General features: G+C 37.2%; 1 protein-coding gene across 2 annotated transcripts in view; it reads right to left on the bottom strand.

Annotated features, from left to right (window-relative positions):
• The window catches only part of LOC105833427, a 166,994-nt gene that overhangs the window by 91,522 nt on the left and 48,738 nt on the right, over positions 1-26,734 (bottom strand). The window lies entirely within an intron of this gene.

The raw sequence follows: 26,734 nt of genomic DNA, 5'->3' as shown, positions 1-26,734 counted from the left end.
CTTCGGATTTGGCTTTTCGGAAAGCAGTACAGTACATACACCGTAGCGAGATGCATCGGCGTCGCGTCGCCTGGTCGTAAATAAAGCGAACTGAGCGAGCGTACGGCGACGAGAGCGTATTTGTCCGCGATTGATTTCTCGCTGGTAATCGACGTCGGACCAACCATTCTCTCTCTCTCCTTCTCTCTCTCTCTCTCTCTCTCTCTCTCTGCCGTACGAGAGAGGTAGGTAGATAGGTAGATAGAGGGAAAGAAAGAGAGAGAGAAAGAGAGAGAGAGAGAGAGGGAAAAGTCCTTTCCTTCTTCGTGGCAGAACGGATGTTACGGTCCATCGCAAATGGATACCTATTGCCGCATACACGTACGTAGAGGGTACACCGTACTTTTAAATACCCTCAGACAAGAGGCGGTCCGGCTGCAGACAGAAAGAGAGAGAGAGAGAGAGAGAGAGAGAGAGAGAGAGAGAGAGAGAGAGAGAGAGAGAGAGGGGGAGAGAAGAGGCCCCGGAGAGAATCGATGCCCAACACACCAGAAGCGCCCTGGGATCAAACAGACGGGGTAATGGAATACCCACCCTCCCTCTCCCATTTCCTTTCCCGCCGACACCGTTTTTCCTCGTCGCCTTACCAACCCTCGTAATAGAAGCCCGAGAGGGCCACGCGACGATGCGATCAGTCGCCCGGTAAATAACCGTTGCGTCGCCATCGCAGGGGCTGCGTTATTCCCGCCAGTACGGTAGCCAGTGAAACCTCGCGGTCCGGCGCAAGAGAGCACATTCGCATCCTGTGGCTCGTGTGAGAGAAAAAGAGGTTTAATTGAAAGCTTCGACGCGCGCGCGCGCGCGCGCGCACGAGAGAGAGAGAGAGAGAGAGAGAGAACAAGATGGAGAAAGAGTCGAACACGCTTCCGTACTCACTAACTTTTCGGGAGAGGAAACGAGAAACCAGCTCAAGGAACTCGGATAAAAAACAATGGGAACGATCCGGATCCTTCGAGACTTATTGACTGCACTAATCGCGTGCCGTACGTCATTGGTATAAAGGGAACAAAATGTCTCAATTGGCTGTTCATAATTATCAAGTTCCCCAATGTGCTGATATCATATATCTTTATAATAGATAACCCCTCTCATTTCTTTTTCTTTCCCTCATTTATTTCTTCTCTAGTACATTTGTAGTTTTTAGAGTAGAGTAATAATTTCATTTGTGCATATATATTTACTTACATAATTTGTAGATATGAGTATTGTTATTAGTAGTAACAAAACTTACTGTCACCAGTGATAATTAAACAATTAAAAATAATTTTAAGGATTTATGGTCAATCAAACTGGCAATGATTTATTCAAAATCTACAATGTTTCGGCCCTCTATTTGGACCCTATCAACTAAAAAAATCTATGCTTTTGTATTAAAACGTTAAATCGTGTCAAAAGTACAGAAATTTTAAGATCGTATAAAGTAAAATTATATCGCAGTCAAAAATATAACAGTCATTGTTGGTGAGAAGTCGGAGCGACATATTATTATATCTACAAATTACCGATAGACTTTTCTCTTTGTGGAGAGAATAGTTTTTAAAAATATTTAAAAATTCATAGGTTCAGATCTGAAAATAATTTTGTTAAACCATCAAAATAATTATGTAGAATTTCCCAAGTTAATAGAGTGCTAAAATTTTTGGCAGTATTGGCTCATTACGTTTGAATGTCTCTCATAATTATTTTCAGTTTAACAAAAATTATTTTCATATATCACATAATCACAAATTAAATTGATGAGTACTTAGTACTGGTAATTATGAGCATTTTAAAACACTGTAAAGAATTTAATGTAAAAAAATACCCCCGTCAGGGATATAAAGAAATTCAGGTTCAAATTCGAGTGGAGTTATTTTTCGCAATACACAAACTTTTTACAATGTTTCAAGATGCTCATGAGCATCAATATTGTTAAATTATTAATTCAATTTAATTTATGATATTATGTATTCCAGCTTCAGTAAAAAACTGTATTTCAAGACCGACTTAAATATATGAATGTGCGACGCATAGTTTACGAGAGATAATAAACAAAAATTATTATTAAGAAAAATCCGTCACAAATTAGATTAATATTGACTTTTTTCATATTTATATTTGATATTTTTAGATCTGTATCCAACTAAATTTTTAGACACTTTAGCAAAACTGTTTTTTCCAGGTATCGTTTATGAATACCATTCGTATGCAATTAAATTTATTTGCGCAATGTAAACGTACGCGCACAGCTGCGCTTGAGGATATTTTGTGCTGTTAATAAAAGGCGCTTAATAGTATTAATAATAATAACGTATTCAAGTTTATAGTCGAATTTTAGTTTTAACCAAATTTTATCGTGCTCATCTCTATGCGTTGCGGTAGCTGCGATTAAAGTTTTCGTTATAATAACAGTCACTTTGTAACGCGATCCGCTGGAATGAACAAGGCAGCGATATCGTATGCGTCGTATCACACGCGGTTTATTAACGCGAGTGATAAGAGAGTTTCGGATTCGCGCGCGCACGCGGAGGAGAAGATGGAGGAAGAGGAAAAGTCTGAGAAGAATCCTAGAGTTCGCGGGAGGAAAGAGAGAGGAGTGAAAATTTCCGGTTCTCGCGGAATCTAAGCAGAAACGCGGCGGCGAAAGGGGGAATTTGCGTAAATTTTACATTCCGGTGTACCGGGAAGCCAGAGAGGCTTCATCCGGCGCGCGATAGCAAGGTCTGATTACCATTCATGGTAAATAGGTACGGTGCTCTGATCCGACAGCAAGAGCGCCGCGTTATCAATCCGCGCTATCGTCTCTAGATATTCTTCCGACTTCCGCAAGATTGCAAGTCCATTTCTCGACGTGACTCTCGTACAGACGGGAAATGGAACGAATTTTTACAACGACCGAGTCCTGAATAATCGAATAATTCTTGTATTAATCGACCATTCGGAGGATTTCCATAATCTCCCCGTAATTAGATCATAATCAGCATAAAATTGCTATACATTAGTAATAAACAATGATTTCGTAAACAACAATTAATATATTATAATAAATTGTACTATTATACTAATTAACAATAATCGTCCTGTATAATTACGAATTAACGGATTAATTAACTTATAGATAATGCTTTCTAATTCATCTATTGGCGACTATTACTTCCGTTCCGCTTCCTTTATCACAATTACATTAGTAATGAAGGTATAAAGCTTAATTTATTACCCACTTCCTGCACAGATAAAAATTAGTATTAAATCATTAAAATCATTGTCTTATGTATAAGTAAGAATATAAAATCTTAAAATGGTTTAATCTTAAATTTCATTAATATATTATACTTTTATTTCAATATTATATACATGTAATAATTCTCTTTTTATGAAGAACACAATATGATTCTTAATGATTTCTTAATAATACATTAAAAATTCGAATTCTTAGTTTAAAGATTTCGCATATTTTTTTTTCACTTATAATCCGTGAAAATTATTATTAAATAAAAATGAATATCTATATATTTTTTATTTCTAACTCTACATATAAATTACGATCAAAATTTCTTCATGTAAGCAAGTTACTATATTAAGGGAATCACAATATTCTTTAAAGATTTTATAAAGATCTTTCTTGGGTATATGAGCATTTCAAAACCATCCTGTATGAAATAATTTTTTGTTGCTTTGATACTTATTTTCTTTCCGCTTCTATTTGAGTCTGTACAGAAAAAATTAATATTCTTATTCTGAGAACATCTTAATTTTCAAAATGTTAAATATTGAACGAGATTATGTAACATTAAACGCAACTTGCTGACACGAAAAATTTTGTACAATAAGCTCTTTAGCGAGCTATTATGATGTTGAAGTAAAAATATAATTTGCTGAAATTCAAGAAAACATAAATTTTTTAAAGAAAACTAAATTACACAAAACCGAAATTATTATTGTTTCATATATAAACAAAAAAATATATATAAAACATTAAATTGTTAAATATATTAATTTTAACTTGATACTAATGTTTAAAATACTACATTTCTCTGTGTCAATTTTACCGCATGTAAAAAAGCGTGCCTGAAGCCGAGTGGTGCGCAGTGTAAACGTATTTTTGGGGCGTATAAATTACAGCGTGTAAATAAATTAGTATAAATCCGGCCGCCCGTGATATTTGTCAGCTGCCACGCAAGTCCGATTGCATAACAATTTAAGCACGTTTAAATATCACATGGTGTAAACGGTGAGGACGCGTATATAGGAGCGGAAGGCTCATAAACGCGAGTGGCCGGCTGACTAATACCTGTCGTCGGTGGCGCACCACGTCTTTTACGATCCGCGCGCCTCCGTATCAGCCATCAAACGCTAGTCGACGACAAACAAACGCAACGCGGGGTAGTGATGCGGCCAATATCATCAATAAAGAGCCCCATCGCGATAAAACCGACGTGAGCGTGGCGCCTTTAATAATATAGATTATGTTTACGCGGTACAGTGGATAATATATAGCACGATTTACAATGCTGACGTAACTATAACGGTCAGATAAAACGGCGCGATAGTTACGACGGCGTCGGCATTATATATCTCGTTTATCGATATGTCTTCGTAATTTCCATATCGCACTTTCCGACGATCGAATTAAAATTTACCTCTTGCCACTTCATTTGCGCCGTTATCATCCCTAATCGTCGCGGCGGGCAATAAATTAAAGAAGGGAAGCCGATATTTTCGTCTAGGAGAAGCCTTGTGTACGCCGGATACGCGAGGGATAAGCGCGACACACGGGTTGCGAAGGGACTTGACCGGTGATTTCTGAACCTCTCCACGACGCGGCGCACTCGCAGAAACGAACGTTCGGAAAGCGCGACGCGTACCGTTGAGCGTAACTTCAAAAAGGTGGTACCTTTTGAAGTCGTCCATCGAGAGTGACGTGGTATCTTCACTCCGCGAGTGGGACTTCAAAGAGGTGGGTTCCAGGACGAAATTCGATTGGCCGGCTGAAAAACGTCGAATGCGAAATCCTCCCCCAAAAAAGAGAAATGGAAGAGAGAAGAGAGAGAGAGAGAGAGAGAGCGAAAAAAGCGCGGTAGACAGTTGGAAGGAGGATCCACCTGGCGATGACACGAAGCCGCGCGCGCGAGCATCCGTGCGAGTGTGCTCTCTCGCTCGCTCGTTCGCTTGCGTTCTACCTGCGTGCGTCCATTGACGCTGCGCTTGCCGCGGGCAACAATGCCAAATCACCGGATACGTCGCATCCGCAAAACTGATCGCTCGGCGGCCGGAATTTCCGCCCGGCCTCCACCCCCAATCCCGTCTCCCCTTTCCTACATACGTTGACGTGTGTGCGCGCGCGTGTACGTGCGTGCATGGCCGCTCTAGGGTGAACGCCGAAGCGAATTAGAATCATCGACCGGCACGGTGCGGCGCGGAACGTCGAGCGAGCGGGCGGGCGGGCGGGCGGACACGGGGTGGTGTGTGGTGTGTGGTGTATCATGAGATCCGGCCAGGCGCGGATTTCACGCCTCGTGCCGACGATAAAGGCTGCCGAGCGGCGAGAGCCGATTTTAGGCGCGTCGATTTACGGCGCGTCCGCGTTTAGGCGCGTCACCGATTTTAGGCGCGCCAATTTCGGGACCCCATCGCCGATTATTGCCGCGGCGCGGCGCCGCGCTCCATTTTACGCACACGCGGCTTTTCGAGTCCCACGCGTGCACTCGAGTAGTTCGTTACATTAATGAATACAATAAAAAAAAAGGCTTCGTAAATTTCACAGCTAACGTTATTAAATTTCAAAGTTCGCGCGAGCGCGAGTTTTATAGAAATACACGCATACGTTCTGCTCGCGCGAGCGCCCGCGCATCTGATATCCTATTTCGCTAACTGTTTCATATTGCTTTGAAAGTTTCATTTTATAGATTTTTAATTCAAAATATTTTCGAGACTTAATTTAAATAATTTCTCTCTCTGCGATATAAAAAACGCACGATTGGTTGCAAAAATATGGATTTTCGCAAAAATGAAAAGATATAAAATGCAGGGTTAATAGTGTTGCATGGCGTTTTAATAGTCCAGTAAATCAGAAGTATGAATCAGTGAGAGGTGGATAAAAGCGCGAGCGGGTGATGATTTTTTAAGCGCCGCGTAATCGGCTCGGACGTGCGTCATTGGAAGCTCTTGGATAATAATAATGTTTTATATTATAATAATGTTTCATATTTAATTAACTTTAAACATGTTTTACTTACACAATTAGATCACTTTATAATGTAAAATCTTACAAAAATAATTTCGACTCTGCATCGTTGCATGTCCTGTTATTGTGTTAATCATATTAACACACAAGAGGGAGAGAGAGTGAGAGAGAGAGAAAGAGTATGAAAAAAATGTTTAACTATTCCGTAAACAATTCTATAATAACTTGTAAAGCATCTAAATGAAGCAGAGCAATCTAAAACACTTGTCTTTAATGTACTGTTTATAAAATATGTATGTTTATGATACAAAAAATATTATTTTAACAACATTATTATAAAAATTTTAGAAAATTTAAAATATAAACTCTAAGTTAACTGATTAACAAATTTACTACTTTACATTAATTTTTATAATATTTAAATAATTTGTCTTATAAATATCTTTAAGTATTTAAAAAAATTAGAGTTAAGTTTTATTATATTTAAGGTATATATTTAAGATATACAAAATATATTTAAAATTATTAATAATAATTTTCTGTGTAAGTGTCCAGATATAAGGACATGTTTGCTCACTGGGGCATTTATTTTTCAGAAAGTAAATTTCATAGCGCTACAGATTATCACGGATATCAGAAAAATTTATTTATGTCCCATACGAAACACGGAAATCAGACTTGTATTTCTGGTCGTTAATACATTAACATAAAATTATTTGCTTTTGTAATTAAAATTAATTCCGCAATGAAAATCGAGTTATCTAAATTCGGCATAATATAACCGATGTTCAAAACGGAGGCTAAAATTGCATTTCCTCGATATAATGATAAATTGGTAACAAAATAATACATATAATACGTATAATATGATAGAAATTAATCAATTAAAATTGAGTGGTAGAATGATTAGAATTCTGCATTCTGTCATTCCAGCATGTGAATGTCCATCTTACAATTAGAATAATTTTGAATATCAAAGACTTTGCTTTTTTAAAATCCTTTTTGATGTGCACAGATTCCACGCGATTCATGTTGCGGGTACAGTTGAATATAATTATTATTGCAGCGGAAAAGCGTCGGTAGATGGGCCGATTTTTCATCGCGGACACAAGAACTAAGGTCGGACGAAAGTGCAAAGGTTTACGCTCGATGTGCGCCTGATTGCCAAATAAAACCACCGTGCGTACGCGCGACGAGATTCCTATCTGTACGGACGCAATCATGTTCGCTCGCGAGTAAGTATCGGAAATATATGACCGCGTTGTACGTGGAGTGCTCAACAACGGCATTACATCGTAACTTTGCGATCTGACTCCGGACGAAAAATGTCGGACCATCGACGCGTCGTACAAAGTGGAAGTCTCAGAAAAACCTGATCCAAAAATTAATTTCAAATATAATATGTATATTGACTGACACTTTAATTGTTCAATTTAAAAAAGTATTAAATACGATACTTCAAATAATAATTAACGTAACTTAGTTGCTAAATAAATAAAATGTAAAACATTAATATTTTTTACAATATATATTTTATTAATATAGTTTATTTTGTTTGAGTATTGTTATAAATTACATTGTTTTTTATATAAATATAACACGGAATATTGAAAAAGAGAGTAAACAGAAACTTTATTACAATATTTGTTATAAATTGAGTTTATAATAGATCGCTTTTTCTATAGTTACCTATTATTAATTTTTACATCCTCTTCAGATATTTCACGGAATTCTTTTAACTTGTGTGTACAAATTTTTTAATGTAATGCAACTTGCAATTTAGAAAAGTTGCGAAAATTTTAATATGGATTTTATGTGAAAATTGACAAAATTTAATCAAAATCTTTTTATTATATTGTCCCACATTCGTACTATTTTATAATTTATGATAATATTTTTGCTAATAATTCTACATTATTCTTTGTTGTTGTTGACATATGTTGTTATATTACAGATTTTTTAAATTAACTCAATAATTAAGCTATTATATTATAGATAAATTATTATGTAAAATAGCATAAATAAGTATATTAATATTTACACAGTAACTACCCTCTAAATTGCAATCAGTGTATTATCGCTCATTTGTAGTGATATGTTTATAGCTGCTAAATGAGTATTTACTGTCTTAGTAATTTTCTTTAGTAATTTTTACTTCAGAATTCGTGTGTAGTCACTGAAAGATCAGTACATTTATTTCACCGATTAACAAGTTACCACTAACAAAAATCAATGTATTTTTACTGATTTCACTGATTTTTCATTGATTATAATTTAGAGAGTATATATTTAAGTACTATAAATTTTAATTTTAAATACAAATCAGAATATTAATCAGAAATATCCTAATTTTCAGCAGACTAACCTGTTTTTCACTTTTTATATTTAATCAAACCGACTGGGTTAATAATAAATTGTACTTTCTGAAGAGTTTTTGGATCCTAAGAAATCTAAAAAAAATTATAGTTACGTTTCATTTAAAAATACGATTGTAAAATTATATAATTTGAAACTTTTTTACAATTTTTGTTTGAATTTAAGGTGAAATAGGGGAAATGTGGAAATTGACTGGGTCTCAAACGGTTGGTCTGCAGAGAGTAAAAATTGTACGTCATGCTGGTCCGATCCCGGTCGTACATTTGTATCTCTGTCAGAATTTAAATCTAGAAGAAAAGCGATCCGAAGACAATAAGAATCGTCATTATTTACAGATTCGGCCAAAACTAATTGGAAAAAATAGGGCATCTAGGATAAATAAGATTTACTTATTTTATTTTTTTCACATTTTATTCAGAGAGAGAGAAAGAGAGAGAGAGAGAGAGAGAGAGAGGGGGGGGAGAGAAGGCAAAAATAAAAAGTAGATAGAATTTTCAAAGCTTTGTTTAATAGAGTTATAAACAAAATAAAACAAGTACTATTCAGCCAATGTAGAAATCTGATATAAAAACATAATAATACTTAACAGAATCTATTTTTTGGCGTGTAATTGATAAAACATTAATTTCTTTTAATCAGTTTTAACTGAATATGCGAGAGTTATTAGTAAATGTAATGCTAACCGCCGAGAAAAGAGCCTCGACGGCACCATTCGTGTATCGCACCGATGCACCCCCGTGAGAGCCCGCAGGTCGCACTCTGAAAAATTGTAACGACCGGCGTAGCCAATTAAGCGAAAATCATCCCGCCGCATCGCTCGCGGGTATACGCGCCGCCGCCATCCGTCTTTCGCCCCTCCTACATCTCCGTTTCTACTCCACCTCTTTTTACAGAGCATAAAAGATTTTTACGGTGCATATCCTGGTGAAGCTGCTGCGGAATTAAATTAAATATTATCGTCGAACTAGGAAAGGAATATGACGCCCGAGTTCCGGCGCGGCGCGTCAGATATCCGAGAGGAATATATATATATATATATATATACGCGTCGCGGATAAAAGCTTCAACTCGGATGAGAGCACGAAGCTTTGAGAGTTTCAGTTATATCTCGCGAGTCGGATTGCCAAGTGAAATCGCGTGCGGCCAATCGAGTCCGCGATTAAATATTTCAGGCACAGGTAATGTGTGCGCAGATACGTGTGTATGTATATTGTATGTACATATGTATGTATGCACGCATGTATATACACACACACACACACACACATGCATATGCACAGATATGTATACATATACATACAGAGAGATGCAAGATTATGTAGCCTATGTCTCAAGCAAGGATAGATACTTCGAAAATTATTCAGGAAACTGTCACAAGTTGAGAACTCGTGTAATACATATATTATAAGGCCCTTTGTTTCGCGAATCCAATCTCGCAGTGCTACTTGGTTGCACAAGGAGGTTTGAGTAGGTCGGCACTAGTATATACACGCGCATCCATTTTCCCGGAAGGAATCCAAAAAGATTTTTGTATTTGCCAAAGGCTGCACACGCGAGTCGGATATACGTTAACTGGTTGGATTAAATCTGGATTGATCGTGGGAGCGCTTGTGCGACTCCGCAGGCGAAATAGACGATTTGATGACTGCGTACTGAAACTGCGCTGTTTGTTGATCCGTGCGGCTTGTCGAATTCGTAAAATTGAGCTGTTGTCATGCGTCGATTCCAATAGTCGAGAAAACTATCGAATATTGGAATGTAACATATTGTTTCATATTGTAGGGGGATAATGTATTTAAATATCGTACACGGATATTATATTAAAAAAAGCAGTATTGAACATTATCAAATTAAAACATTATTAAATATATTTATCAAATTAACAGTATCAAACAGTGTCAAATTAAAACAAATATATTCTATTTAACAACCATTGTTTCATATGCATATAAGCAAAAGTTGTATTGATTGTGTATGAAACAATTTTACTTGTATAACTAAATCTTTAAAAAAATTGATATTCTTAAATTTCAGCAAAATATTATATTTTTATTTTAATCTTATAATAGTTATTAAAAAAGTACAATACATACTATTTTGATAATAATAATAATATCAAAAAATAATGTTTGATAAGATATTAGTTCTTATCCGATATGTTTTCTTCTTAATTCATGAAAATTATTGTTAAATATATCGAGAGAAAAAAATTGCAAAAACCCTAATATCATCTGCATAATTTACAGTTACTTTAGATTCAATCATATTTTTATAGTTGTTTAACAATATAAATTATTATTTATTTAAACTATATTAAAGTTCTCGGGTCTGATTGCCATAACCAAATTAGAGATTTTAATATAGTAAGTTATATCAATAATCATTATAAGCACTCAATATGAGCATATGACTATTATTACTATTATATTGTAGTAATAATTATTATATACTACTAATAATTAAAATAATAAAAATGATATTTTCGACTATAATTATTTTACTACAATTATAGTTGCAAATATCACACCTTTTTTTTCAATGTAATGAGTACATATTTTTTTATAAAGCGTATAATAATGTAAAATTTCTTCAAATAAGTTAATTATACCTATTTAATGATATGTAATTTTATTTCAATATTTAAAAAATTTATCAATTTTGATATATTACTTTGTTTTTAAATAGTACTTCTTAAATAAAAAAGTAAAGTAAAACTTTGAAAACGTAAACTACAGAAAGGGTCTTCAAAGGATGATAGTTTTTATTCTACTGTTTCATATTTTTTAACAATTAATATTTTCGTATCACAATTAAAAAAAAACATTTGAAAAATTGGGTCTTAAAACTGGCCTAAGTCTCGGTTTAATTTATTTGTTATCTCATTCTAGTTTCAAAAATTAGAAAGAGATAAAGAGTAAGTTAATCCAAGATTAAAGTTAATCTACGTTGGTAGAAGTAGGCCATAGTGGATTACGTTTTTCTTTAACATGAGTCATTTATACGAAATGTACTATGCGTTGATGCATATGAGAATTTCCAAAAGTTTTTCATTTCGATGTAAAATATTTTTTTTGTCGTTTATATAAATATCTTACGTTGTTCCGCTAGTTGCAACATGTAGCATGTTTATGTATAAAGATTCGATTATATCCTTTTTTAAATTTTATATTTACAAAAAGAGCTATGAATATATGAACTTTGAGTTTTTATTTCTTTAATTATCTAATGCAGAACATGTTTCTATCAATATTAATACAGTGCAATACAATATTTAATTTCTGAAAAAATAGAGATCTAGCATTGGTAAATCTTTCTCTAACATTTCGAAAATAAGTTTCAAAATTCTGCCCATTTAAATTCTCGCTTTTAGTTGATCAGAATTGTTACAATCTTGCACACCAAAACAAAGTGAATAATTTTTATATCTTTCGTGATAAAAAAATATAAAAATTGGTAAAAGCTGGAAAAATAACACCCTTTCCTTTTAGTATAGTGTGTGGGAGGTCATCCTGATGCTCTCTTGCTTCATACACATCAGTATCTATAGATATATATTTGACATTTTCCGAAATAAAAGCAGGAACTCCGGAGAGCGCAGGATTAAATAAAATGTATGGATGTATTGTGTCACATTTTAATCACCGAACATGACAGCTGACGAATTTCGTTCTGAAAACTACAGCAGCCCGAGAACTTGATTCTATCAGGCAATACAAATATAATTCACTCAACTACTTTACTTCTCTCTCTCTCTCTCTCTCTCTCTCTCTCTCTCTCTCTCTCTCTCTCTCTCTCTCTTCCCACAAATTTAATAATAACGCGAATCTGTTACCCAGTTACTCTTACTTATTTTCAATAATTCATTTGTAAAATAAATTTCAGTTTTGTTTTTCACGTTATGGATTTATTTTATCAATTTTTGGTTGTTTATAAAAAAAAATTTTTTTTATTAAGATTTTACAAAATGCAGTACACTTACAAATAGAACACCAGTGGATTTTGTTAAATGAAAAACCGAGGAATTAAAAGAATTGAATGTGGAAAGAATGCAGAGAGAAGAATTCGAACACGAATGGGCAAAAGCCGGACAAAAACTGTTTTATTTTATCAATTTTTTGGTCACACGCAATTCGCGGTTGGTATCTTTTCCTTGTGAAACCGCGCGTTTCACCCAGTACCGTCCTTTGACTGACAAGTGGGCAAACTTCCATTTGTATTGTCGCTCGCGCCTGGTGCTTCCCGACGTTTTATTTTATGGACTATTTAAATTTATAACGCTTCGTCGACGCCTCGCGTTCAAGTTAATTCTCGCTTCTCTAATATTAGTTCGTGATATCAATCGAGACCTTCGGCGTTTCAACACATCGACGAGATACAGTGATCCACTCTCATTTAATGTGGCAGGTTTCAGTTCAGTGACCGGCTTTGTCGGGCTCAATGCAAATTCACCTGCGTCAGTTGCTCGGCGAAAAATTCGCTTCTATGCAACGCAACAGGTAACCAAGTATAATTAACGAATTAACGTCGGTCAACAACGAGATATGATTAGATGCGCCATCCGGTCGTGTTTCCCGCGTTTTTGTTATGAACGAAGGTTAAAGTCACATAAAAGAGCGAGGGCTTCACGCGTCTCTGCCTGCTCTCGCACCCGTGAGGATAAAAGCGCGAGTGGCGTGACCTCGCGTTTGCACCGACAATCGGCGTTACGATTAGGCGCTTATTGAACGTAGACATTGCATACACTTCTCGACGATTGTCAGAGACATGCTTATACTTTTTTTTTTGCAATGTTCTTTAATCTTTTTCACGATCAACTTTTTATTTACAAAAGAATGACTGCAATTAATCTGCAAACTTTTGCAGATAAATAGCTAGAGAGACATGTGAATGTTTTGTATGTTATTTCAATGTAATAATGCGCGGATATTTCAAGAAATTATTGGAAAAATGTATAAACATACATTTTTAAAAACACATTTTGTAAACCAAAATGAAGCAAAAAGATATTAATAAAAAATGATTGACATAATTCCTGTTGTTTTTTCAGTAAATTATTATAAAAAGTAAATAAAAATATTACAAACTGTATCACTGCGAAAGAGAAAAATAGAGAGAATTAATTTTTTTTCGTTACGAATTGACTGAATTATATCGCGGAATGCATTCGCCATTTAAAATTATCCTTTTTTGAGCACGCTGCACTTACACAACTCCACAATTTTTATTGGGTGCCAGTGATAATATGCTAAAATTAGTCGGCATTTTATCCAAAATTTTCTCAACCGACCTACATTTGTTACTTACTATAGCGCTTGCCATTTGCGTCTCGAAATATCATCTGCTATTTTTATGTAACGTAAAATGCCCCTCGCTCAAAACGAGCTGCTCAAAACGCTAATTCAGTAAATTGTTAAATAAAGGCCTCGTTTTCGAAAGGTTTTTGGTTAGAAGACACAATATAAATTCATTCGTTACATTAAAATCTGGAAATATAACTTATAAGTTTATGTCACCCAGATTTAAAATAAAACTTTCGAGATTATATATCACATCTTAGCGTTTGAATTTTTATCACAATTATAATATTTCCTAAACACACTTTTTTAAATCGCAGAAAAACAGAAAGAAATAAAAATGATTGGTTTTCGGTGTTGATGACGGTATTCTTACATTTTCAAGGTATCGCGGGTACGATAGGTACCCAGTCAATTACAATGCATTCTTCATGCAATCACGAGATGGAAATACATGAAAACGTAGATTGCACATTCGTAGTGCAGGTCCTTAAGGGGCTAATAAGAAAAATAATCCGCCGACTCCTCGCCGCTTTTAATTAAGCCGCAGCTGACTCTCGCCGTAGTTGTGCAGTAGTGCTCGCATTTTTGTTTACGGAAAGAGCAAGAGAAGAGAAGAGAGAGAGAGAGAGAGAGAGAGAGAGGAAAAAGGAGCCCTACGCTCACGAGCACTCGGCGTTTAGTTCCACCGCGACGACGCGCAGCCACAAAGCGTATCGGAGCAACGAAACAAGCTTATTACTTCCGGTGATTCGTTCGCCATGATTTTCGAAGGGATTGAATCTCTTATTCGCGAGCGCTTTAACGTCGGTAACGTCGGCCCGTTTTCCTCTTTGTCAGCCGGAAATCATCGTCATAATAAATTAGTTCGTAACTAAAGGTTGTGCGCGCGCCGTAAGTGAATTTTAGAATTATCCAACTGCCGCGTTCTATAGTTCGGAATTAATTAACAAATTAATTAACGCGGAACGGCGCGAGCGAGCAAGCCCGGTCTTCTACGACAAATCGCGATCTTACCTCCGAAAGCATAACTCGCGTAAGCTCGGCTCTAACGACTCTGAGTTCTGCAATTTAATAGATGATAGTTTACCGTTTTGTCTGTGCCCTCCTCTCTGCTCGGTTGATGCAACGGTATTAAACGCCGTGAATTTGGAGACTATTACGTTATATTTACCCGTTACATCTCAGTAAGTCATAGTACACACTACACAAGACTTCAAATATATTATACAAGTGAATAAATAATTGTCTCCCGCGTTGAGGTAAAATTGCTTATGCACGCTAAAAAAAGTTCAATTCTATTGTTAAGAAAAGCGATTGCTCAATTTACTTTTCTTCTTTTAAGTAACGGTTATCTTTAACAAAGAATATTTTCTCTCGGGATAATAGCCTTAAAATATACTCGTCACAAATCAAAAACAGAAATCACTTTCGTGTATTGAAAAAGTGTATATTCTTTTGCAGATGATTATTTAAAGTGTATTATAAAAAGAAAAGTCGGAATAATAAACAAATTAAATTTTTATTTTAATTTAATATTCTTGATTAAAAAAATATTAAACTTACTAAAACACAAGTTTCATTTGTGTCTGTAACATTTTTTATTCATCACATTATACTATATTATGGTGAAAATTCACTTATTTCGCATCCTGATCTATCATTTTTATATAATTAGTTTTTTGACGGTTGTGACAAATTTATGGATATGTGCTCTCTAAATTAGTGAAAAGTCACTGAAATCAGTGAAAATATACTGATTACAATGGTATACTTATAACTTGTGAATCATTGAAACAAATACACTAATTCTGCAGTAAAAATCACTAAAAGTCAGTGGATAATCACCAATCATCACAGCTATAAGCATACCACTGCAAATCAGTGGAAATACACTAATTGCAATTTAGAGAGTGAACTCATTTTGACACAAGCAATATTAAATTTATTCAAGTAATTTACAGAGTACGTATTTTTCTGTATGCAATTAATATTCAACGCTGAGGATTATAAACTTCCTATGAAAATTTTTATTTATAATTACCCGACCGATTTCAAATTTACACATTCGTCGGTTTTATTTTATTTAATAAAAATAAAATATCCGATATCCTTTTTTTTACATTTATATCGGAGTGGTAGAAGCTGACTCGTATATATATTTTATTTAAATGTACGATTTTAATGTACCCTCGCACACCGAATTTCCGACTGACACATAGCGAGGAATGGAAATAATTCGGAAATGATTTTTATCGCGAGAGTGGATATCGCGTTGCTCTCGAGGAACGGTGGTGCGGTACTATACGGCGAAAGAACCTAGCGCGGTGCAGGAAAACGTGTTGCGAGCGCTTTAGTCGACGATCCAGGCAAGAAATTGCAATATCGCGGCTTGATAGCGAAAGGATACATGCCATTATTACCGTGAAAAGCGGATTTGTTCCTTTCGTCCCTTTGCATGGCGCACGCTGCACGCGCGAGAGGATACACGCTAGTTATTAAAATTGAACACAAAACTCGTTTCAAAATCGACCCCCCTCCCCTCCGTCGCATTGACATTTTTCGCAAGAACGAGTCGAAATATAAAATTTAATAGTAGTAAATAAAATAATACATATTTAAATCCCCCATCGAGTGACAATTTATTTCTGATACGCTTAATATTGAACAAGCTCGGGGGGTTATTAAGTGCCGTATAAATCTCTGTCGGGACAAAATCCAGCCGCGATTAATCGATCCCGCGGTTTATTATTAATTTGTAAAAACCCTCGGGACTTTAATTGTTTGCAAAACTTGAAAACTATCGACACACGGAGGAGGAGGATCCCACCGACAATCTCTTTACGTGCGCGAAGATCCCGCATAATAAAACGGGAATAACTTATCGAGGGAGCTGTCGGCCCTCGAAAATGTGAAATTTCCTAGTGCCTCACCGCCCCACATCGATCGCGATGTTCTCTCCTTCTCTGGTGTCGAAGGGAAGGTCGCGATCGCGCAGACCGCGGGCGCGATTATTAACAGTGTTGCGCGGCGTTAATAGTCCGGTAAACCAGAAGTATAAATCAGAGGAGCGAGCAGGAGGGTAAGAGCCGTCGGGGGGAACCGTACGCTCTTCGCAGAACAATGAGTAATTCGCGGCGGCGAAATCCATTATAAATTGCAGTTAATGTAACTATATTTTTCGCGTGATATACGCTATCTACCTATCCTCTTGCTCTCACCCTCCACCCTCGCGCGCCGCGGCGCGAGGATTTGCGAATAAAGCACGGATATTATGCGCTCTGGCGCCGGCTCTCCCGCGGCACGCGGGGGTAGTGGCTGATTTCCTGCGCACTTTATCTGTACAGCCATTCTACGTTTCCTTTATAGACCTCGTATTATTCTTACCTTCTTCTCCCCCGCTTCGACTCGCCCCCGCGATTCACCACCGCCGCCCGCGCCACCTCCAGGCCGCCACCCCGTGTCAGGATGTAAAAGCGGTGGTTAAACGGCGCGCCTCCGCCATTAATCACTCCCGATCGCGATATTACGCGAGGAATCCGCGTGCTCGCGTTGGTTGGTATATATGGTACGTCGCGAGACGGCGCGCGGCCGGTGTGTTTACACGATCTTTTTATCTGCAATCGCGAATCCGTGGATCCGCGATTCCGAACGGAGAACTCCTCGCGCGAGAGAGAAGCGAACCGACCTATTAAGGCAAAATGTCTCCGTGACCGAACATGCCCTTCCTCCCCTCCCTCATCCCTTTGCCTGGATACTCGCAGAGAGACTCGTTTGATTCAAATCTTTAAATGTATTTGAAGACATTTCTTTAAGGATGTGTCGGACTGAAGTTCAAAATGGTACAAAGTTGCTAAAAATTTGTGAAATTGTTCTTTTAGTTTCCCTAACGTACCGCAAAAAATTGCAAACGCATCCACTAAACGGTTGCTGAGTTATAACTATTTTAATTTTCACTGATTTTACATGGTATCCTTTTCTATTTTATGAAAAAAGACAAGCTTAACGAATGAAACAGCTAAAAAAATATAGAAGAAATAGTACCAGTGTTTTGAATTTTTTTTGTACATCTAGTATATGAATAGATGAAAATATTTGCCAAGTTTCAATTGTCTTCACTACACCGTTTTAAAAGTCACTGTTTAAAGTTTAAACTCAGTGAAAAAAAATTGCAAATACGTGAAAAATACCTTTGTAAGAGTAAAAATAAGATTCCAACTATCGTTCAAGTTTCTTACATCTAGATTTACTATGCGTTAGGCGTAGATATTTAAGTATTTTAAATTTTATGCACTTTTGTCTAAGATTGTATGTCCGATACATGCTTAAGATAAATCATTTTAAATGTTACTTCATATTTTGACGGTATTTAAAAAAATTTTTTTACAAACATAAATTGGTTCAGATAACATTAATTTTATTTTTAAAGTTATTTGATTAAATAATACTGTATTAAGAACAAACGTCGTCGGATATTGATTTATTTAGGTGTTTTACAAGTTTTTCTTTATTATTTCAGAATAACTTAAGAATTCTTTTTATATTTTTCCAGTTAATCATATAATTACTATATATCGTGAATGCAACAATCTTAGTTCTGCATCGTTAAACGTCCGGTTACTGGGGCATTTGCGGTGACTGATTGTGGCGTGTACGAGCCTCGTGAATTGCGCTCGTTCGATCGTACCTTCATCTAGAGACACGTCTGTGCCCTTTTCGCACATGATAGTTTGCGAATTATCGATACACATCGGTACACTGCTGAACGGCAACTGCCGAGTATGATAAATGGCGCGGGGCTATTAACGAGCGATTGTCAACGTATCTGAAGATCTATCGATTTTCGTCTATAAATCCTCCGACCAAACTCTCTCTCTCTCTCTCTCTCTTTCTTGAAAACATCGAATTACAAGCGATCTAAAATGCATGGCGTTGCCTCGGCAAAAGTTTCACCGTCGAGATAAAGAATCACTTGCCGATTTTCAAATTGCACGCGGATTACAGCACTCGAAGTTCCATATCGACGTTCGCTCTAGTCGAAGAATGGCCCGCACGAATATGCGCATTTTTTTGCGTCCGATATTCGAAAAGTACAATGCCCGGATTACAAGAGCGAATCTTACTCGGAAGATGACCAGATTTACCGCTCCGCGCCGCCGCTCGGAATATGCTTTTACCCGTTGCCTCTATATTTTATACGTGTATACACTTTTTGAGAAGATGAAACCCGTTTCGCTTGCGGCGCATTTATTCCTCGACGATATCCGCCGTACGGAAGCAAAAGAATGCCGAATAACGCGGTCAATACACAATCTGTCGATTTGCATCAAATAATAATTTGAATAAAGGCGCTCTCTTAGTTTTTCCCCGCGAGTTTTTCACTCTCGAGACGTAGACGCGCCGATAAAAGGATTAAGGGGCGAGGGGGGGGGGAGAGGTGACACGGAAAAAGGGAGATATAATGCGAACAACAATGTAAAACGTCGGCATATTAAGCCTAATTACGCGGACCGGATTGCAAAACAACTACCGTCAGGCCGGCCAACCGATGAGCATCGATAATCGATCGTGGGAATCGCCGTTGCTTTTTACCGCCGCCGTGCCGTTTGACACGGGGTGATACGCTTAACGAGCGTCCGTCCTCGCGAATGCGGGAGATATATAAATCCTCGACGTCCCGGACGTGCGCGAAATTATCCGGGTCGTCCTAAATGGGCGCGACGGCAACGCTCGCTTCTTCTCTCTCTCTCTCTTTTTTTTTGTTTCACCCGTCGACGGAAAAAAGACGGCGGCGGCGGCGGCAACGGACGACGTTGACGGCCGGCGTTACAATACGTCGACCTTTCTCTCTCTCTCTCTCTCTCTCTCTCCTCGTCACCTTTTCACTCACTCGATCGCAGCTACTGTGTAACAACATCAGCGTTACCTGACGAAGAGTTTCGCGAAAATTCTTGAAATGCACGCAAGAGGACATGAGAGAGAGAGAGAGAGAGAGAGAGAGAGTTAGGGAAAGAGAGTATTAAACTAGGGATATATACCATTCGCATCACGTAGAAGTCGACTCTTTGTCACGTCATATTATCGAACGCATACAGCGATATATTGCGTCTTTCGCGAGCGATATAAAAAGGCAAATAGGATCGAGTGGAACGTACACGCACGTAACTTGTATTTGTAATTCAGATTATACGATGGAGATTTAAATCGCGTCTCTTGTTTTATCCGGCGGTTCACACGGTGCGAACGGATCTCGCGTCACGTGTCACGCATGTCGCCGGGCGATGCTTTGTGCGATATATTCCGACGAGGAAAAAAAGTACCGATGAATAATGCAGAGAGTTATTTTAATGTAGAAAGGAGATAATTTCGTGTATTTGTTTCATTATATTATATAATAGTTATAATTTAATATGACGGAGCGGAGATGTCCGCGCGATGACAACAAGCCCCTGCCAAATCTCTCGGCGAAAAGTACGCGCGCGCGCGCGCGCGCGTGTGTTTCGAAAAAAATACAAACGCCCCGAAATTAACGAGAAGAGGCAGAGGAATAAAACGGAGGGTGCGCGGCGCCCGCGTGAGGATTACCGAAACGCGAGCGTTCTCATGCGCGAGCGCGCGCGCGAATATTGCATTCGCATTTTAATCGTGCCTCTGATATATAATTACGTTGCCGTCACCTGCATGAAACGCACCTTTTCACGCCAAAGTCTAAGCCACGAGCTATTAAAAAAAAAAGAAAGAAAAAAAGGAAAAAAAACGCGGAGGTCAACGGTTCTCCCTTACGTCAACGCGTTATCCTGCCGAAGCAGGTGCGTTTAAAGGGGGGTAGGAGAGTAAAAGATTACGCTCGCACGCCCATGGGATTATGCTAATTTCGCGCGCGCACGTAGAAAACTCGCGTATAATAATTGGCACCTTTCGTTCGATCAACCGGCTCCTTCATATCGGGACGGAAGCTTTCGAGTGGAAACGGTGACGTAAGATTAATAAGGAGACGCGGTTTTATCGTTGATCTCTGAATTTTAATGCAAAACCCCGTTATTTTGATACTATCCCCCACCCCCTCAAAACGCGCGCACAAACGCGCGGGTCTTGAGTTTCGAGATCCCGAACGTTTCTCGAATATCCATGCAAATTGTTCCCGTAGCAGACGCGTAAGTCAAAATCGCTGAGATCCGGACTTTCTAATCCCCGTCGTCCCATTAATCCTAATTGTCGTATTAAGGCGGCGGGTTACAGCCCGAATCCCGACTTACACGGGATCGGACTCGCGTAAGGCGGCTCCGTTCGAGCCAGTACGTAACTCCACGCGTTCGCGTAAACTTTACCGAAAAATTGCAATATAAATCCGATTTCACCGGGATAAGTCTTACGGTGAATTCCGCCGTTCGGAAGAATCGACGCTTGCACAAAAGCGCCGCTGTCCGCTCCGGAGCCCTTTACCCAAGTCGCCGAGCGATCTCCCGTCGGAACACAATAGACGATTTTTACGACGCCCGAGGGGCGGAGAAGTCGCGCAAAATGGATTAACGTTCGACGGGGTAATCTCATAAAATGAAAGATCCTGAGTAACGAGCGAGTGATAGCGAGAGACTAGCGCGTGCAGGCCCGCAGGATCGTCTATTGCCAAGACGGCAACTCGCCTCCTTTCTTCGCGAGGGCGAAGATTGAAATCGGGACTTTCCGGATTCAATATAACGATGACAGAGCGAGCTTCTGGAAACGATCGTTTTTTTCGAACGGATATTTTCTCTTCGTCAGAAATTTCGAAATCTTCATCTCTACACGCTGGAAAAAATTCTCATTGTATTTTAATTGGAAATCTGGTAGGTTCGATCTACTTATATCTGTTGGAGGATAAATCTGAATTTTTGTACGAATTACCAGATAAGTATAGTTAAATCTTTTTTATTAAATATATCGGAGTTTCTTGATAATAATAAGAATTCTATATTTATTTAGAATTTTGAACGTGCCAATAATTAGCACATAATTTCATTGTAGGAAATAAGTTCTGGTGTATCTGAGAACATTTACTAATATATTATACATTTTGGATATATAATTTCTAAGAATTATCAGGTTCCCGACATAATTCTTGTACAAAGCTTGTAGAAATTGTATTCATTTTCGTGCTTGAATCTTATAACGCTGTGTTTTTATTTTATCTTCATATCGTTGTTTTTATTAACGAGAAATAAAACTCCGCCACGTCCATCGGTCGGTGGTGCCACGTACTATTATATAGCTAGGAGAAATTTAAATCCAACCGGAAAATGCTTATGGTTATCAAATATTTAGATATAAATATTGAGCTCAATCAACTAGAAGTTCTGTTTGGTCTCACTCCAAAATGCATTCCGTACACGTGGTGTTGACATAATCCAGAGCATTTTTTTCCAGTTTATTAAATATCTCTCAGTGAGCTTCGAATTGAAATGATCCCGCAGCAAAATGAGGACACACCTATTATTATTCGTTTATCCGTTGCAAGTTGTACTTTCGATTTTCAGGTATCAATTCTGTAATTGAACTTCGATTCCAATTTCGCGAAAAGAGGGAGAAGGGAAGTCCCTCGTCCTTCACAACAGTCCACGAGAAATATCGTCTTACAGTTATTATACAGGTTTCCCCGGAACATTCGTTTCGGGTGAATCTATTGTCCCTTGGACGTGTGTGGAGATGTCGAACGGCCGATGGTTTTCTTCTCGCGGCGGACGTGGCTACGGTATGCCGGCCGTTCCAATTTTCAAGTTAAGCGTTTATAGATTGATGGCCAAACTCCGTTGAGATCGACGGTCGTTTGCACGATAAATACGAGGAGGTCGCTTTCGAGGGGATTCGACGGCAGCCCAGGGAAACTGATGCCAACCGCCCGTACAAATATTGGCTCCTGTGTCATGGCGGGGGTCCGTGCAGCCCCGCACACGCACGCAGGCGCATCCTACACGCACACAAAGTTATCCGCGTACAGACACAACAGACGTGCGCGTGCTTATATACGCGTGCATAAGCGGCATATATATATATATATATATATATATATATATATATATATATATATGTATACAATATATACATGTGCTCACGCAACCGCACATACACATCCGATGCTCGCCACAGTTGCGAGACCGTGTACCGGGTGTCATACCGGAAATCCGTATCGTAATTTCTTGGTCGTCGATAAGGTCGCCGGGTTCACCTGGCACGCCACGTCAGAGACCTTAACCGAACCGGACTAGGCATCGACGTTGAAAAATCGTCCGACCGTTTTCCATTTCGCGCGTAACAAAGGTTATCCTCCTTGCCCGTCGCTTCTGGCACCGGTATTGTGGCGAAATAATGACGAGCGGGGAGAGAGAGAGAGAGAAAGAGAGAGAGGGGGGGGAGAGGGAAAGGGGGTGGAAGGAAAGAGAGATGGAGAGATCTCCGTTATCGGAACAACGACGTGTATAGGAACGGAGCGCAGCGCAGCGGAGTAACGATCGCCCCAGTGCGATCGCTGACGTAACGTTCTCTTAAGTGGCGTTAAGTGAAGGGTGGTCCATGGGGCGGTCGGGAAAATTGGGGATACCCGTCGTACCGTCGGACGGGAAGAATGGAGTGCGTGGAAATTGAGCGTGGCGCGTCCGACGAGAGAGAAATTTCGAGGCAAAGAGGGCGGATTTCTCTCTCTCTCTCTCTCTCTCTCTCCCTGCGAAAACGCCGATTCTCCTCTCTCACCTCTTCTTTCGAGAAAACGGCAGCGCAATTAATCACCGTCCGTCCATCACGTCGCGGCAAAATCTCCGATACCCGTAATATGATATAGCGATAGTAATAATAATATACACGGTGTCTCCGCTTTACCAGCGCGTCCTGAACATTAATTAGAGTCGAAAATTCTGACACGAAAATGTAGGGGTCGCAATAGTTTTGCGAGTTATATAAGCGACCGAAGTTGGCCAATAGGATCGCGTAAAGTTCGCGTGCACGTAATATCATACGTAACTGCGCTTACGCACGTATACCTATTTGTTATAGAAAAAATTTTACACCGTATGAAATATTTATTAGACTTCCTGCCACTTTGTTATATTTCAAATAATACGAAGTCACGTTGCCGACCAACATAAATGCAGACAGGCTACAAAATATTACAATAAAAAATTGATACGTCACATAACAATAAATGCAATTATCAATACATTAATCACTGACGCGCTTTTTATTAAACCAATTATCTGGAATAATATTCGATTGTATGTGCAATATGTGTTTCCTGTTATTTTATTTTTTACATTTACTTTGTTCTACGTATATTGAAAAAAATCTCTAAATCTATTACTTCTCTCGTGTGACAACTTATATATGTATAATATTTACTCCTGGAAAAATATAGAGACTGAAACAAACCACCCAAATTTTATTTAAAAATATGTGTTTAAAAAGGGAAAAGAAAAAAAAATAAAATTACGCACTTATATGTCAATATTTTTTTCCTACAACATGTTATATAAACATTAATTTATATTCATTTTATGTAAATACAATATATAATACGCAATTATTCTTTCCGACATTCGTCGTCCATGAAATGTGAACATCGTGAACAAATTCTGTTGAAAGTTTTATGTTTTTAAAGTGCCAATATTTTTATTAATTAACGTACGTACAAATTAACGTAACGTTTCTTCTTCCTTTCCTTAATTTTTACTATTAGTTTAAACTAGAAAGTTTGATTATTTACAATCCTAACATACATAAAAAATTTTCTTAGTGATATTAGAGTACCGTTTTCATTCTATTTTTTGCATTTTTTTTCAAAACTCTTAGGTATATTTGGAATGCGTTAATACACTGAAAAAAGTCTTGTTGAAAATCTTAATTGAAAATCTAGTTGAACCTAGATTGGTAATTAATTTAACGAAACTTTTTTCAGTGTAAGATATTAAATTGCACTAACAATTATGTATCAGCAAATATTCTACTTTACAAGCTTTGACATTACATTCTCACTCGGATGATAAATTAAGACAAAGAAAGAAAGAGAGAGAGAGAGACAGAGAGAGAGAGAGAGAGAGATGTTTCAGTATTAAATAATAAAAATAAATTTATTTTAAAAGTAATTTACTTTAAAATAATGAAGATGCTATATTTATATCAGCGATATTTTCATGTTCTTAACTGAAAATGTACATTTCAATACAATTTAAATACATCTAATATAATTTTCACCAAGCTATTAATTCGAGTAAGAATATAATTTATCACTCATCAATACAATATAACAGAAGAGTTCAACTGTGTTAATTACATTGAACTGTAAAATATGAAGATCCAAATTAAAGCAATTGATATGTTAAACAATTGATACTTTTAAAGATATACCGTGAATTATACCGTGTATAAAATAATTATAAATGATTAATTTCAAAAAATACCTAATAAAATGATAAATAAATTAGTTACTCCGTGATTGCTTAGCCGTTATAGCGCGGTAATAGCTCTCAAGTTTCCTTCTTCTCTCTCTTTTGGTTGTTGTTTCCTTATGATACTAACACACCCACTCGCGAAAATATAGTTAATTATGATCGCGCCTTAATTAATGTTTCATCGTAATACTGTACGATCGATGCGATTATTAAAATTGAGGTGATAGTTAATCAAGACGCGATGGAGCGTCTGAAAGTACATAGTCGGACGATTTTTGTTATTTTGCTTTTTAATCTGAATGCAAATTACATGAAAAAAAAAGAATATTCTTGTTTGAGAGATATTTTTGAAGTAATAAATATTGAAGTAAGATAATTCCGATATGTATGCTACACACACACACATGTATATGCATACACTTATCTTTTATATATATATATATATATATATATTCTTCTTATAGCGCAATGATTGACCATAGGCGATCCCTCAGCGTATTTTGTGACGTGCGCTTTCTACAATTTGTACAGATGTACGAGACCTACAATTTAACTTACAATTTTAAGTCCTATGTCTCGATTTCGAACATTGTACTGTCTGTATATTGTGTCAAGTAATAATAATACAATATTGAAGAGGTTAATATAGCAGTAGAATGCAAATACGTGACACTTTTTGCTCCGCGCGGGAACAAGTGCTGCATCTCATTACAGAACATTTATACCGCGATATAAATCCCATGCGTTAAAATAAAATATATCCCAAACACATTATACATATAGATGTACTACAAGAAGATATCAAACTAAAAAAATGTCAAAGTTAAGCAATTGTATTTTTTATTTTTTATTATTTCACTACTATGTATCATGAAATAATCATTAAACATCAGAAATATATATTTAATATCGCTAAAAAATAACACAAATTGAAATATTGGAAACCCATACGGAATGTTGGAAGATTTAGGTTTGAATCCTGGCTGAGGTGTTACTTTTTGCAATATTTTCATTACCATTTTTTTGGAAGATTTAAGGGAAGGAGAAATCTCATAGATATTTGTTAGGATCAAAAATATAAAATTGCTAATCAACCTGTTTGTAAAATTATCTATTCTGGCTGAAGGATTGTGTTTCAAGACTTGACACATTTGTGTGCGCGCAGTTCGCATGTATTGGTGATTGTAATTTTAAATAATATTCTTAAATAATTTTAAATAATTTTGAAGAAATATAACACCAAATCTATCTAATATTGGCTCGTAGTGATAATATTAAATATATATTTCTGATGATTTATTTCTGATATTTTAAATGATTCAGGGTCAGTTGTTCCAACTTCTTGGTAAACTTATCTATCAGGTAAATATATGTTTGTCTTTATTTATTTAAGAAAAGAAATGAAGATAGACACATGCTTACCTGGTAGATAAGTTTACCAAGAAGTT

This window comes from Monomorium pharaonis, chromosome 10 (assembly GCF_013373865.1).
Source record: "Monomorium pharaonis isolate MP-MQ-018 chromosome 10, ASM1337386v2, whole genome shotgun sequence".
Taxonomy (NCBI): Eukaryota; Metazoa; Arthropoda; class Insecta; order Hymenoptera; family Formicidae; genus Monomorium; species Monomorium pharaonis.
This window is presented reverse-complemented; position numbering and strand designations above follow the sequence as displayed.